Source organism: Vidua macroura, chromosome 21 (assembly GCF_024509145.1).
Source record: "Vidua macroura isolate BioBank_ID:100142 chromosome 21, ASM2450914v1, whole genome shotgun sequence".
NCBI classification, from domain to species: domain Eukaryota; kingdom Metazoa; phylum Chordata; class Aves; order Passeriformes; family Viduidae; genus Vidua; species Vidua macroura.
Window position 1 is genome coordinate 3,567,258 of NC_071591.1, and position 14,196 is coordinate 3,581,453.

The 14,196-nt window shown below is 45.7% G+C and overlaps 1 protein-coding gene across 2 annotated transcripts in view; it reads left to right on the top strand.

Moving 5' to 3' along the window:
* The window catches only part of BRD3 (bromodomain containing 3), a 44,999-nt gene that overhangs the window by 3,555 nt on the left and 27,248 nt on the right, over positions 1-14,196 (top strand). The window contains exon 1 of one of the 2 annotated variants that reach the window (XM_053996299.1): positions 4,992-5,092. The exons of the other annotated variant lie outside the window; for it this stretch is intronic. The gene's annotated coding sequence lies outside the window, so the exon portion shown is untranslated. Of the gene's footprint in view, positions 1-4,991; positions 5,093-14,196 lie in introns of those variants that run through there. 2 annotated transcript variants of the gene reach the window in all.

Below are 14,196 nucleotides of genomic sequence, written 5' to 3' on the forward strand. Positions count from 1 at the left end.
CACACCCCTGAAATAGATTTAGTGAAATCTATTTATTACTCATTGTCATTTACAGATCAAGATGTTTGAAGGTGTTACTGTTTGGTTAGAGGATCTCTCTGCCATTCTCTCCAGTCTTTGTGAGGGGGCAGGAGGAAAAGTAAGGAAACAGAGGAATCCTTTAGGGCTTTGGCCAGCTGAAGTCTGGCATGTTCCAGTGTCTGTTGGTTTAAACTGCCAGCTCAGTAACACACACTATTCACAGCCTTGCTTACCTGTGCAAACCACTGTGTTCACAGCAGGTGCTGGGTCGTCACATCACACTGAATGCCCAACAAAACCATTCAGATGCAGGTAATTTCCAAAGGAACATTTTTAACTATGGCCAAAGATATGTAGCCGTGTTGGCTGGGCAGTTTCTTTTCCGTTCCCAAATTCTGTGGTCGTGTCCTCTCTCACAACAGTTTAGGCCTTTGCTCTGCCTCTTTCCTTACATATAAACCTTAGCCCACTGAATCCCAGTCTCCAGTTCCTCCAAATAAAGCTTTTTGCTCCCTCCTGGTAAGACACATCATAGTCAGACAGAAGATTTTGTGGGCTCTTCATGCCCTTCCTGTCCATTGCAGTGGAAGCACTTCATCTCTGCTTCACTGGATTGAGAACATCCAATCTGGAAGAACTTTATTTAAATCTACTCTGGACCCTCCACTGGATATTGGCTGACTCCAGAGCACCATTCAGATCACAATCAAAACTCCTCTTTGCAGATGAACATATACAAGATCCTTTAGGTCTTGGGTTGCTCAATTCTTTCCTGTCTTCCCTCCAAACAGCACAGTGCTGTGCCTTTTGGGGCTTGTAGACATCCTGGCTCCTGGCTTCCCAGTCTGGGGGCTCTGCTCACCCCTCTCCAGATGAAGAGGGAACACTGAAGATCCAAAAGCCCTGCAGGCACTGACATTCCTGGGAGTGAGGAGCCAGGGTGGCCGCACCAACTGGTGTGTCCAGGCTCTCAGAACTACAAAGAATGAGTCAGAAGAGCTGAGTCCCAATTCTGCCTCTGCCCATGATTCTCTGCATCATCATATTCCCTCTCAGCTTCCTCAGTTGAAAAACAGGAGTCATAATATTTCCTTACTTACAAAAGCTGTTCGGAGGATTATTGCATTGTTGTGAATTTCACAGATGAAAGGTACTACAGAAGAACAAACTGCAATTATTGTTTCAAACCTCTGCCCTAATCCTGTCATCCTTAACTTACTGAATAACACTTACTCAATCGAGGAAATCCTGCCACTACACTGAAGATGATCATTGGAAAAGATGACTCTCTGTTGTAATAAGAGCATTTATCCCCTTGTGTTCAACACCCTTCTGCCTGACACTGGAGTGATCTGAGTCATGTAATCCCCCCTTGAAGTGGGAATCTGTGGTTTTGATAGTGGAACAGGCACAGGTGAAAATCAGAAGCTTGCAGGAAATACCTATTGCAAAGATCAGAAAAGTTGGTGTTCCCAGCAGTCCCTGATTCCTATTAAATACTGTTGGGTGCAGTCACACAAGGCACTGAGTGTGGCCCATCCTCCCAAAACTCATCTGTCCCACAAAGTATCTCCTTTTCTGCTTCCATCCCCTCTTGCTTTTAAAACACTCAATGATCCATGAGCAGAGAGGCAAAAAGTGCCAGAGTTTAATAGCCCTGAAAAACACTCTGGTTTTGCACAAATAACATTTTTCTTGTTGAAGCCTGTGCACAAAGCTTCTGAGAAGGATGTAGGTACCACTGGGCATTACAGGTTAAAAGTACTGTCACAGCCAGGAATAAATACATGGCAGGTGTTCATTAGCAAGGCACTAATTGGGTAACTGGAGGTGCAGCATAAAAGACCACAGAGGCCAATTGAGAAGCTTTGGGTGAATGTAGGATGCTCCTCTGAGCTTGGGGAGCAGGAGAAGGTAAAGAGCTGCTGCTGTAGGTTTCTCTTTTAAGGAAAAGCTGATGTTAAAGGTGTCTCTGAAGAGGCAGCCTGTTACATCTTGTGTGTGAAACTGTGTGACAAAATCAGTTCAGAATTTAATTTAAAGATTACGACTCTTCCTCGGTTGAAGTGCTTTTACTTTGGCTTTGGTAACTTGAGCTTAAATTGTTCTGATTTGATTTCACTGTACCTCCTAAGGGGCTTATTCAAACTGAGTCAGCCTGTGCCTGTTTGGCTAAACCATTATCTAAACTCACTGCCTTGCATAAAGAAGGCTTTAGGGATCCCAAAATACGTTTGCTTTCCTAATCCCTTGGAGGATGCAGTGAGGTTCTTCAAGCACAAGTCTGCAGACCTACAGGTAGGTGTGTGAGTGACTGCTGTGTTCCAGGTTGAAAGCTGATAGTGGTGAAATCTCTGGGGACAGTTTCCCACGTGAATTGTTTTGCCTGCTCAGCCTGCTGCATAATGAACATGACAATTTGGGATGAAACTCTCTTACACCCACCCTGGGTGAGATAAGGCAGGATAAGGTGCAATTGGAGGCTCCTTTTGGGCTGCAGTTTTGATGCACCCTTCATCATTTTGCTCCTGACAGTGGACTTGCAGTGAGTATCAAACTCCAATACTGAACTTGTGCACATTCACTGTGAGGTGAGTGCCCTGCTAGCTTGGAGAGTTTTATGCTCTCCCAGAGTTTCTGCTCTCTGACTTCTCTTGTCTCTGCCTTTCTGCCTGCACTCCCCAGTTTCTCTCTGCTTGGCTGTTGTGCTCTGTGTCTGTTGCTGGGGTTGCTGAATACTTTGCATTAGGAGACCCCTGTTCAGTTCCTTGTGGCTCTGCCAAGTCTCACATTGCAGCCAACACTTCTTTAGTTGCAGGAGTTTCTCAGACTAAAATATAAATACTTTTAAAACCCAAGCTTTCAGATTATGATTTAGCTGAAAAGGAGTCTTTAGAGTGCATGGAGTCCATTTTTCCAAGTGTTCATAATGAATACTCAGCCTATTTCTCCCTTCCCCCTCCTTTGGAAAGCTTCAGCTGCCAACTTTTCCCAGCCCCCATCACTAGAGCTGCAGCAGTTTTCATTTAGGGGCTCTTTGGTCATGCTCGTGATTTGGTGTCTGTGTATGTTATGGCATTCAGGAATTCCTACTTTAGTTATCCATGTGGGATCAGGTACATCCTGGAGCAGGACAGTGCAGTCAGAAGAACTGGCCTGGCTCCCTTCAGCTCTCCAATGCTTTGATACACTTATGATCTTTTAGATTACCTTGAAAATGGGCTTAGAGCAGAACAATGGTAAAAAGTGCTCAAAATCCAGTCCTTCCCCCTACTCCCAGGTATCTGGACTTCAGAACATTTGTGGGCAGGGCAGAGCTCAGGTGTTTCAAAGGGATTTCCCCTCTTTTTGGCAATCAGGTTTGTGAGCACTAGCTGGTGAAGTGTGGTGGTTCTCCTTAAGTAGACGAGGAATGTAATTTTTTCGTATTGCTTTTGTGCTTTGTGCTCCTGCAGGGACCATGTGCTCTGGGTGGGGATGTGACTTTGGGGTACCTGATGGTCAAATCAAAAGGGTCAGCTGGCAGGAAGGAAGCCCAGATCTCTCACACTGACCTAGAGTGGGGTTTGAGTATTGATGCAGATACATCAAATGCTGCCTTAGCAAATGTACCCAAGAGTGGTAGAGCTGTGAGCAAGTTTCTGGTTCCTGAATTTGCACAAGCCTTGAAGTTGAGTGCCAAAAAGCCCTTTTTTTGGCGAAGTTTGGCTAAGGCATGTGCACAATATTGGATCCATCCTGAGGCAGCTGCAAGCATGGCTAAATGGAATTCTCTTAAGCCTGTACAATCTTTCTGATTATATCATACCTCTGGAGAAATTTCAGTCCCATTGGTCGTGTTTTTCTAAAGCTAATCTTCTGGAAATAAGGTCTTTTAGTAAAACTGCCTTCACCTTATGGTTACAATAAACTGACTTATTAATTGGCATCAGCATGTGGCTGTCTGAACCAGCAGCGTGGCAGCCTCTGCTGGCACATGTGTCCACAGAGAAATCCCCTCCCTCTGCCTTATTCCATATTGGCACTCAAATATTCCCCTCATTTATTTTCCAAGAGTTCTATTATATTTTTTCTACAGCAACTCAATAATATTTTGGCTTATAACAATTTTTTTTAACTTCTGTTTGCAGTTGTGGATTTGCTTTAGGACATGGGCTGTGTGTGTCTGTTACTTGGAAGTGTTTTTAACAGCGCTGATGTTTGTTGATGCTTTTATGGTGGTGTGCTGGTGAAATTCACATTGTTTTTATTGTATACGTTAGATTAATTTTTGTTTTCAGCAGCTGACAATGTTATGAAATGCACCAACCAGTGCAAGCTACATCGGGCTGTGGTTTTTCTTGATGGATTTTTTTTTTGGCTGCTCGCTACTCCAGCGTGCATCGGCGGCGGGCTATTTTTATTGCAGCTCGTATTAGTTGTTGCGTAATGACTGCGAGAGCGCATTACCCAATGCAAACCGCGATTAAAAAAAAAAATACAAACAAAACAACACAACAAAAAAAAAAAAAAAAAGGGGGCGAGAGCAGTTGTGATTTCCAGCTCGGCCTCCCGCAGCACGCGTGGGTCCCACGCGCGTTTCCAGGCGCACTTTTCAGGCTCTGCTTGTACCTCGGGAGGCGCGACGCGGGCGGACGGGGGAAGCCGGGATTTTCCCCGGCCATGTCTGCCCGGGGGACACCCGCCCGCCGCCGCCTCCGCGCGGCTCCGTGTGGCGGGTCCCCCGCCCCGAGCCCCTCCGGCCGCTTCCCCCGCCGGGGACATCGCGCTGGGCGGCCCCGCCGCCCGCTGACCGGGGCATCACCCCTGCCGTTCCCGTCCCCTGCCCGCCGCTCCGGGGAGGGCGCGGGGGGCCGGGGGGGACCCGCCGGCTTCTGGGACTTGTAGTGCGGGCTGCGGCCGCCGCTTCTCCGCCGGCCCGGCCCGGGACTACGGTGCCCACATGGCCTTGCGCCCCGGCGCATGAGCGCTCGGGCGCTGTAGCGCATCTATTATACTGCCTTGCCGAGGATAAAAAGAAGAGCAACTGGAGGGACTGTAAGGCAAACGTTGCTGGAGCTGCCGGGGCAAAGTAATCTATTTAATCTTTCCCTTTATTTGTTAGATGCTTGGGTGTGCATTGCTAGCACTGGGCCATGGTTTCTGGAGGGAGGGGGGCCGGGGAAGAAGGGGGAGGAAAGCAAAACCCACTTGGGAAAGGCCAATGCTGATTTATTTTTTTTTTTTTCTCCCCCTCCTCTCTTCTGCTCCTTCTTGTTGCGAGAGCCCCGCGTCGCTCCCCGCGGCCCCGCAGCCTTTGTGCGCCGCCACAATTGTAACAAAGCGCGGCGGGGCTGGCTGCAGCCTGGCCATTGATTTCCTCCCGGCCCCGCCGCTCCTGCCCACCCTTTTCTTCTTCTTCTTCTGCCGCTTCTTCTCCATCTTCTGCTCCCCCTCCCCTTCTCGCCGAGCGCCCGAAGACGCCCCGGCCGGCTGCAGCCGCGGCCCCGCCGAGCCCCGCGCCCCAACGCAGGACGGGCTTGCTTTCTTTCTCTTCTCTTCTTTTTTTTTTTTTCTTTTTTTTTTTTTTTTTTATGTTTTTCTTCTTCTTCCCCCCTCTCTCGCTCGCTTTCCCTCGCTCGCTCTCTCTGCCCGCCATCTTTTGAAGGGGAAAATTAGGGGCGAAGAAAAGGAGGGCTGTAGGCGCTCTTGAAAACAAGGAAAAAAAGAAAGAGGAAAAAAAGAGGGAGGGAAGAGGAGGAAAAAAAAAAAAAAAAGAATTTAAAAAAATAGCGCGGAGGAAGGGGGGGGACCAGGCAGCCTCCAGCCCCCGGTGCCGGCGGTGCGCGGGTCCCGGCTCCGCGTTTGTCTCGGGCGCGGAGCGGAGCCCGGGCCGGCCCCAGCCCTGGGCCAGCGCCCGCCTGCTCCGGCCATTTCCCCGGCCCCGCCGCTGGCTTGGGAGCTGGAAAAAGGTCTGAGCAGGCAGCGGATGATGGGCTGGAAAGTGCGCGTTTCGCGTGTTGTCCGTGTCCGCATGTATTTATTTGTGTATGTGTGTGTGTGCGTACCCAGCTGCTCCGCTCGTGTAAATATCCGGTGTTTACCAAACTTCTGCAAATAAATGGAAACCCAAGGGTTCGCTGCCTAAACTTGATATGCTTTCTAGGTGTAAAAAGAAACGCAGATCGCAGATTTATATATAGAAATGTCACGCTATAAATAATGCTACCGATAATAAAATGTAAAACTTCAAAACTCAGCCGTCCTTCTCCTCCGTTTATACTTCTTGTTTGGGTTTGGCACCTCCCTGGGCGCTGGGGATAGAGCATTATTTGTAGCCTGCTTGGTTTCACTTTCAAACAAAGCTGTAGTGTTCAGGTCGCGGGTCTGTGTGCGTCTTTACGTGGTTGGGTCTCGCAGGGTGTTAATTCAGAACGTGTTTTCCTCCACAACTGACTTTTGACAACGTGGAGAATGCGTTCTGTCAGGTTCGGGATAAATGTTCTGTGACAGTCCCAGAGTGTGGATGTTCCTTTCTGTTGATTTTTTTTCAGGAGCCAAAAGTTACTAAAATAAATTTGTTTGGATGAGCAAATGTGATGGCTTCGCTAATATTTCAAACTTTTATATGTAGGTTTTGGGGTTGTTTTTTTTCTTCTTTGTTACATCTTAAGTTCCCTGACACTGGTAAATAATAGCAGGTTAGGAGCTGACATAATTAGCAAAGCACACCTGCTGTTCCTTGCTGGGAATAAGGAAGCACGTTTTTAATATGCTTATTATTTTTTTTTTTAATGTATACAGTGTGAGTGTGCTGGGGGTGTGTCTACATGAAACTGGAAGTTTAGTTTTAAAGCTGAAACTGTTGTCTTTAATTCACACAGTGCTAAGCCAAGGTATTAGAGGGGACTTGGGGACTACCATATGTGCTGCAGGATCTGGGTGACAAGTGCAGAATAAATATGCATCGATCAAAACAAACAAGAAGTCCCCAAAGCAGTTTGGTTGCTTTACAAGCAGAAAAAGCCATGATCTGTATTGCTTACAACTCCCCAACTGCTTGAGCGTTCTGTGAATGCAGGTCCTGCCTCCTGATCTGCAGATCACAGCCCTGGCAGACTGCTGGGTGTCTCTTTTTTTTTAGCACAGAAGTTTGGGGAGTTTTTAATAATACCCTGGGAGGCTCCTGCTGAAACAAGAGTAACTCCAGACCTCAAAGCCTTTCTTTTTGGAAAGAAGAAATGCTAAGATTGTTTCTTTCTCTTTAGTCTGCACTGGATAAAAATACTCATGCTTATTTAGTGTTTTGAGACAATGTTTAATAAAAGGGTTGGGCAGGGGGTAACATTCTTATACAATCTTCAGCATAAGCTTGATTGCAATATTGTCTCTTCAGTGCTGAGACAGTAGCTATTGCAGTGAAAGGCTTTTTAGTTGTAGTGACCTATGCATGCAGAGTTTAAATTAAGAAAGAATGCACGTGCAATGTGAAGTGTCTGAGGGGTGTTTTCAAAGCTGACTCTGGAGTGTTTGTTCTGTTATCTACAAATAAAAACTAGGCTTCTGGAAATAAAACTGGTGTCATTTAAGCACCAAAGTGCTTACAAAAACTTTAGTTCTTGTCATTTAAAAAGTATTTAGAGGAAAAGCATGTTGAAGTCTGAGTTCCAGCTCAGTAAGCATGCTGGGCAGCCTTGCCCTTGCACTGTCTGTCTTCAAAGAAGGCTGATTTTGTTATTACTCAGTGTCTGCAAATGCAAGTGTTTCTGTGGGCTTCGTAGCCACTTGTGTCTTTGCCCTGATGTGCACAGTGACACAAATCACAGCTCTTAAAAATCCTGCAAAAGGCCTCTTTGAGTTAAGAACTGTGTGTTTAAAACTCATCTCTTAAGATGGAGCGAGTCTAACGGGGATTTTTGGTATCCTCAAACCTCACCTGCAGGCCAGGGGTCCAGCCTGCCTGAGGGTGTCTCCCCGTGAGGCTGAAGGCAGTGCACACGCTGGGCTGGGGCTTCCCAGAGATTTCCCAGGCTGCACGTTCTGAATGATGCTGTTTAATGTTTACCACTTCCCTTCGAGGGGAGGCACTTGTGCAGTGGGGTGTGGGTTTCCAGCCAAGCCCTGCTGCACTCCTAGAATCTCACTCCTCCTCCCAGGAGTAATCTGGGAGCCCGATCGCTCTTGTTGACAGCACAAACAACTTGGGAGTCAAATCCCTCTCCTTGGTAGCAGCTGAGTGATGTACTGAGGTCTCATATTTCAAAGGATTAATTACTTTTACAAAATATATTACTCTGTCTTCTTTGGTAAGCTATCAGGTGCTTTCAGCACAGGCAGAACTACACTTTGCTAAATAAATGAACAGAGAGTGGTTTTGCATCTCAGTGTTGTTGATTTAATCCTGATTGCTCCTTCTTTGTTAACTTGCAAAATTCATTAATCCTCAGTGGGCTTCCCAATCATTACCATGAGCCATATGTTTTGTTTTGTACGTGGTGTTGTTTTTGGTTTTTTTTTTTTGGTTTTTTTTTTTTTTTTTTTAATTTTGTTTTATTTCAATTTGCCGCATTATTCTTTAGTAGTAGCCCAGAACCCTGTTGCAAGCAGTGGAGTTGTGGGAGTTGGGAGGGAGCCATTGTGTGCTGTGCTGCTCAGTGAGCTGTCAGGACATTTTGGAAGGATCTGTGCATCTCCAGCTTTTCATTCTGTGGGATCTTACTGCGACATCAGGGTTGTTTTGTCAGTCATTAGTGCTTGTTGGAGGTGAAAAACTTCCTGTGGCACACTAACTCTTTAACCCACTTGTTGCTAAAGCCAATGTTGGAGGGATGTAAATTCTTCTGGAGAGCAGTGCAGAAATTCTCTGTAATGTGCTGTGTTTTCTAGCAGTCCTTTTCCCTTCTTCTTGATTAGATACTGACTGAAGAAAATACTCACCTCTACCTTGGGTTCCTTTTGCACCTTTCCAGGCCTTGGTCTCTTTTCAGCAGATGTCATATTTGGAAGTGTTTCAGCAGCATGGATGACCTGGTCAGAGGAGTTTGTTTTTCTTTCCTGGGAGCAGGATTTTCTCCTCTCCACCAACATTGCAACAAGTGTAGCAAAGACAATCTGAGGTGGAATTTCTGTGCTTGAGAGACCTATCTGGAGGAAATTTCCCTGTCTGCACTGATCCCATTTACTGTCAAACTTTGAGATTTAGACTCGGGTGTGATTGATACCTGTCTGCTTTGGGAATGATCCTTTTTGCTCCTGCCTTTCCTTTGAAAAGAGAGCAGCAGGGACAGGAAAGGATTGCTGTTCCACTGTTGAAGTTTACACTTGGAGAGCTTTCCTGATGCAGCTGCACTGCCATCCACGCAGAGCTTGCACTGGCACAGATGTACAAGCTGAGATGTTCATTGTGACTGACTCTCCTGTAGTAACCAAACCCTGCTTGTATTGAACAAAATGCACATTTCTCCTTCTGGTACTTTGTCTTTTCAACTGCTCAGCTCATCCTTGTGTGACATCACAGAGGGTGCCTGGTTGAGGATCTCCCTTTCTCAAAATCCATGGATATGGCCATGCTGAGATAAATTTGTTTTCTAAAACTACCCTGGTCCATTGGTTTGGCTATAAGCAAGTGCAGAGTTTGCAGTCCAGAGCTTTTTGCTGGGAGGGGCTGTAGGATGTAGCTGCCTTTTTGCTTACCAAGGCTGGTTTAGGAACTCTGTTGTGCTGTGAGCTGTAGTGAAAGTGGTAAATGGAGCACATGTGTGTAAGAATTGTGTCTGGGTTTAGTGAAGAATGCTGTTCCTTCCTGGAAAGCATTGCTTTTTGCTGTTCTTTCCTGGAAAGCACTGCTTTTTGCAGCTTTTCTGTTGCTGCTACAGTCATGCTCAGGGTCTGTGAAATAATGTTGAAGTGCAGCACTTCAAAGAAGAGAAGAGAAAATGTTCCTCTGAGTTTCCCCTGGAGTAAGTGCTTGCCTGAGTGAGTGGGAGTATTATGGATCTGCCAGTGTGCTGAAAGTGTATTCCTTTCCTGGGCAGGAGCAAGCCACATGGGAATCAGTTGGGATACTTGTGTCCGCATTGTCATGGTCATATTTCCTTGGACTTGAGCTTCATCCATATGCAGGAGCTCTGAGCAGCTTAGGGCTTGTGTGCTCTAAGCCGCGGGTGCTCTCGGCAGGAGCTGTGCTGGGGAAGCTGTGTCCTCCTGTCCATCTGCCCTCAGCACTGTTCCCTGGGGGTCTGAGGCAGTAGGGAGCACCTTCCCCCCTTTTCCTGAATCAGCAGCCTCTACTCCCTGCATAGGGAGGGGTTATAGACTTTAAGATCCAAATTTTTCCCTTTTTTGCAGACCATTTGGGGATTTAATTCAAACTCAGGAACTGCTTTGATGCTCTCGAAGGGAGCGACAGCAGCTTAACTACCACAGGTTGTTCACACCTCAGCTGACCTGAAACTTCCTTGCATAGCTGAGCAAGTTTATGGATCTACCCAACCTTAGCAAAATCACTTTTCATCGGAAGTAGTAGACCCCATAGAGCCTTTTGTACTTGTGTGGCTGTGTTTGCTTTAAGTTAACACAGGGAGTTATTCCGGGACAATGTGCCTGTTCAAACACAGGGCACTTCAATTGCTTTGGAAACAGATAAAGCCAAGCTGGTGGGAGTGTGCACAGGGGATGAGTGGTGGTCTTAAATGGGAGGGTGACTGGTGTAACAAGTGGTTGCTCTGCCTGCAGAGCTGCAGTAATTCCCTTGGTGTGTGGGGGCTCTTACCCTGCCCCATTAGCAGGTCTAACGTTACTGTGGCTCAGCTAACAAGCAGTATATTTATGTCATGGTAATTCAATCCTTTTCATTTCATCCTTCATCCCCTTAAACTGACTTGATTGTCATGTATTGATTTTAGGCGGACTTTGTATGGGAAAGGTGCAGTGCTGTAGTTGTAAACCCAGAGCATGATTTAAACCAGTGGCAGCTCATCCATTTTTACTACACTTGTAATGCTTTTTGTCCTGAAATGAATCCATTATTTTTCAGAATAGTAACGTTAATCATTTAAATGCATAAAAACAAATTTAAAAGTTAAATAGGAGAAAGTGTTGGAGCACAAGAAGTGTACAGGGTAGGTTGTTGATGAAGATACTTTCCCTAATGAATCACTTTGGTTCTGTTCTGTACAGTGAAATGCTTCAAATAAGTTAACAGATGGATCTGGGTCTGTTTATTAGAAGTCTGTCGATGTTTGCATGGAGCTGCCCCTAAGGAGAACATCTGTAGCACTTGTAAATCATATTAATAATGCTGATATATGGCCTTGCAGAACTGGTGGTGTTAGGGAGAATTGCAGTGTAGGCTCTTAGCTCCACAGAGCAGGAAACAACCCTTTAAATAGGAAATACAGAGGAATTAAGTGCTATTTGTAAGGGCTCTGTATTTTATACTTTGCTCAGAGTACTTTCTGTACTTGGTTTTATAAAGAGGAGGTGATCTTCCTGTTTCTGTAGCTTCTTCAACTCAGCTGGAAATGGAATTTGACTGTATCTAACCCCCCCTCCCTAAGAGGTGCCACTCAAGAACTTTTGGGTGTTGTGGTTTATCTTTTAGAATTGTTTTTAAAGAGTTCTGAAGTGTGGGCAAAGGGATAAAGCAGATGGCAGTTTTAGCTTTGTGTTTTCTTCCAATGACAAGGAGTGTTGTACTTAGTCAAGAAGTTGTTTTCAGAAACGCCAGTGATGGTATTTGAACACCGTGTAAATACAAATTCCTTTGTGCTCTTGATTCTTTTTCCCCCCCTTTCTTTAAAATTGATGCAACCATAACACTGAGAAGGGGTTAATCTATAAATGCGTGGGAAAAGGCTAAGGACTTTAATTGCAGATGGCAGTGGAAATATTGATATCCCCATTTTCCAAGTGGGGGATAACCAGCCTGCAGCCTGGGGTGTCAGAACTCTCAGGCTGGCTTGTAGCAGGAGATTTGTAATTCTGTGCAGGTACAGCAGATGCTTGGAGATGCTCTGCCCAGCAGGGAAGTAGTTGAGCTCTTGTGGCTTTTTCTTTTCCTTTTATTTTTGACTTTTCTTCAAAAAACTTTCTGTCCAATAATGTCTCTTTTTGGAAATCAAAGTGCAGAGAGAGAAACAATCATGACAAACCTGTTGTGGAAAGGCTCTGTGTCCTTTATTCACTGTATGCTGAATCAAAGAGACTTGAGTTTGAGGCTTTTCCTTATGCTGTAAAAGTACACAGAGCACCAAATGCTGATTAAAAAGAGGAAGGGCTGACTTTTTCAGGACTCAAATGTTTAACTGTGCACATCACATCCTTTAAAAAGCAGAAAACGAGGGTGTAGATGTAAAATAATCCCATTGGGAGTTCTGGACCCTGTATGGGTGTTGCCACGTTCTGCTTTACTGGCTGTACCTAAATGCTGCTGCTGTGCATTGGCTGAAACTTGGGACAGGGCCAGAGTGTGTGTGGGGTTTTTGGTTCTTATTTCAGTTAGTTTGGTTGGTTTTTAATAATTTATCTGAAATACAGTGTGTTGACTTGAAAATGGCAAAACAGTTTGCTGGAGTCACAGGATGAATGGTCAGCAGTGTCACTGTTGGAGAAGTTGTGCTTTGGAGAAGGGAGACTGTAAAGGAATAGGGGAAATACAGGAAATGAGGAGGCAGAGCCTTGAAGGAGATGGGTTATGATGCTTTAGACTGTAGTTCAGAAAAGTAGTCTGGGTGTGATCCAGCATTTAACAGCAGCCTGTGGTCAATCACATTTTTAAGCTGCATGAAACAGGGAGCTTTCACTTCTGTCTCCTCACTCTATTCATCCCTCCTTTCTTTTGCTGACTTTCTCTATGTTTTGCTTTCTCCCAGAGGGTGTAGGTTAGCTGCCTGTTTCCTCTTGCAGAAACAGTATTTATATCTGTTTCTATCCACCAATTTTGTTTCCTGAAGGAATACAAGCAGAGGCAGCCCCAGGCTGACTTCTGCTGAAGCCACTGAGTATCAGGTTAAGGCTATTCAGCATTATCATCCAGTTCTGAAATGATTAACAGCCTCAGCCTGCTGCTTGTCACTGGGCTGGTGTGTCCAGGATGGACCTGTTGCTCCTGCACTTTTAGCTGGGTGGTTTCTTCTTAACAGCTCTCAGCAAGTGGGATTTTTGTCTTTTGCTCCATGTGCTGTGGCAGCTCCATTTTCTGATGGCTGGGCAAGCAGGAATTCAGAGATTCCCTGCCACTGAGATCTGTTACAAGCAAGTTCAAGCTGAAGGAACATCAGCTTGTCACAGTTTGTCTCCCACTTTCAGAGCAGTTGATGATGCTGATGTGAAGGATGTTCAGAAAGGGTGACTGTGGTTTAAACCCAGACAAGGAAATGGATTTGTAGTTCTGGTTGTTCTTGAAATATAGATTTGAATGCAAAACCAGAGGTGAGTAGAAGTGGAAGAGTAGATTCTGTCCCTCTGTGAAGCTTAAAGTGATTGTTATTCCAGCTCTCTGTGTTTCTGGAATTACTAAGAAGGCATCCAGCAGACAGCATTTGTGCCAGTTCTGAATTTGCAGAATTGGCCAGCCTGCAGAAGTTGTGACTGAGTCTGTGGAGTTTTTCGCTGTGCCCATCAGCAAGCCTTGAATTTGTGGTCACCAAAAGTTTTCTACTCCTTGGCCAACTTTCATGTAAACGTGGAGATATCTCTTCTTGATTAGATTGCAATTTTTTTGTGCTGTTTTAGGAAATGTGATTGCAGAGAGCAGGATCTCCATGCTCCTGCATCCCTTGCCCTTGTGCAGTGGGATTTCTCCTGCTGGGATCCCGTTCTGCTGCAGGGAGAGGCTGCTACTCCAGGGCTGGGTGGCACTGACTCCCTCAACTCTCCCAGCTATTGTAACTGAGACAGTCTGATCAGCCTGACAGGAGTCTCCAGCCCCAGATATGCAGCACTGAATCTATCTTGTCATTTTACCTTCTCTCTAACAGCTGGAAAAGGAATTGACTCAGGTAGAGAAGCCACAAAGTGTGCAGAGCTTAAGTTTGTTCCTGCCTGTGCTTAAATCTTCCTTAGAAAGAGGTTTATCTTGATTGACCAATTAGTTGTATCTTGCAGGTGATAAGTCTGCAAAACCCTCTGTGGTGAGGTGCTGAGCCACAGAGACCTTGCAGCTTAGTGAGAGGGGAAAGCAGCTGAGCACTTTGC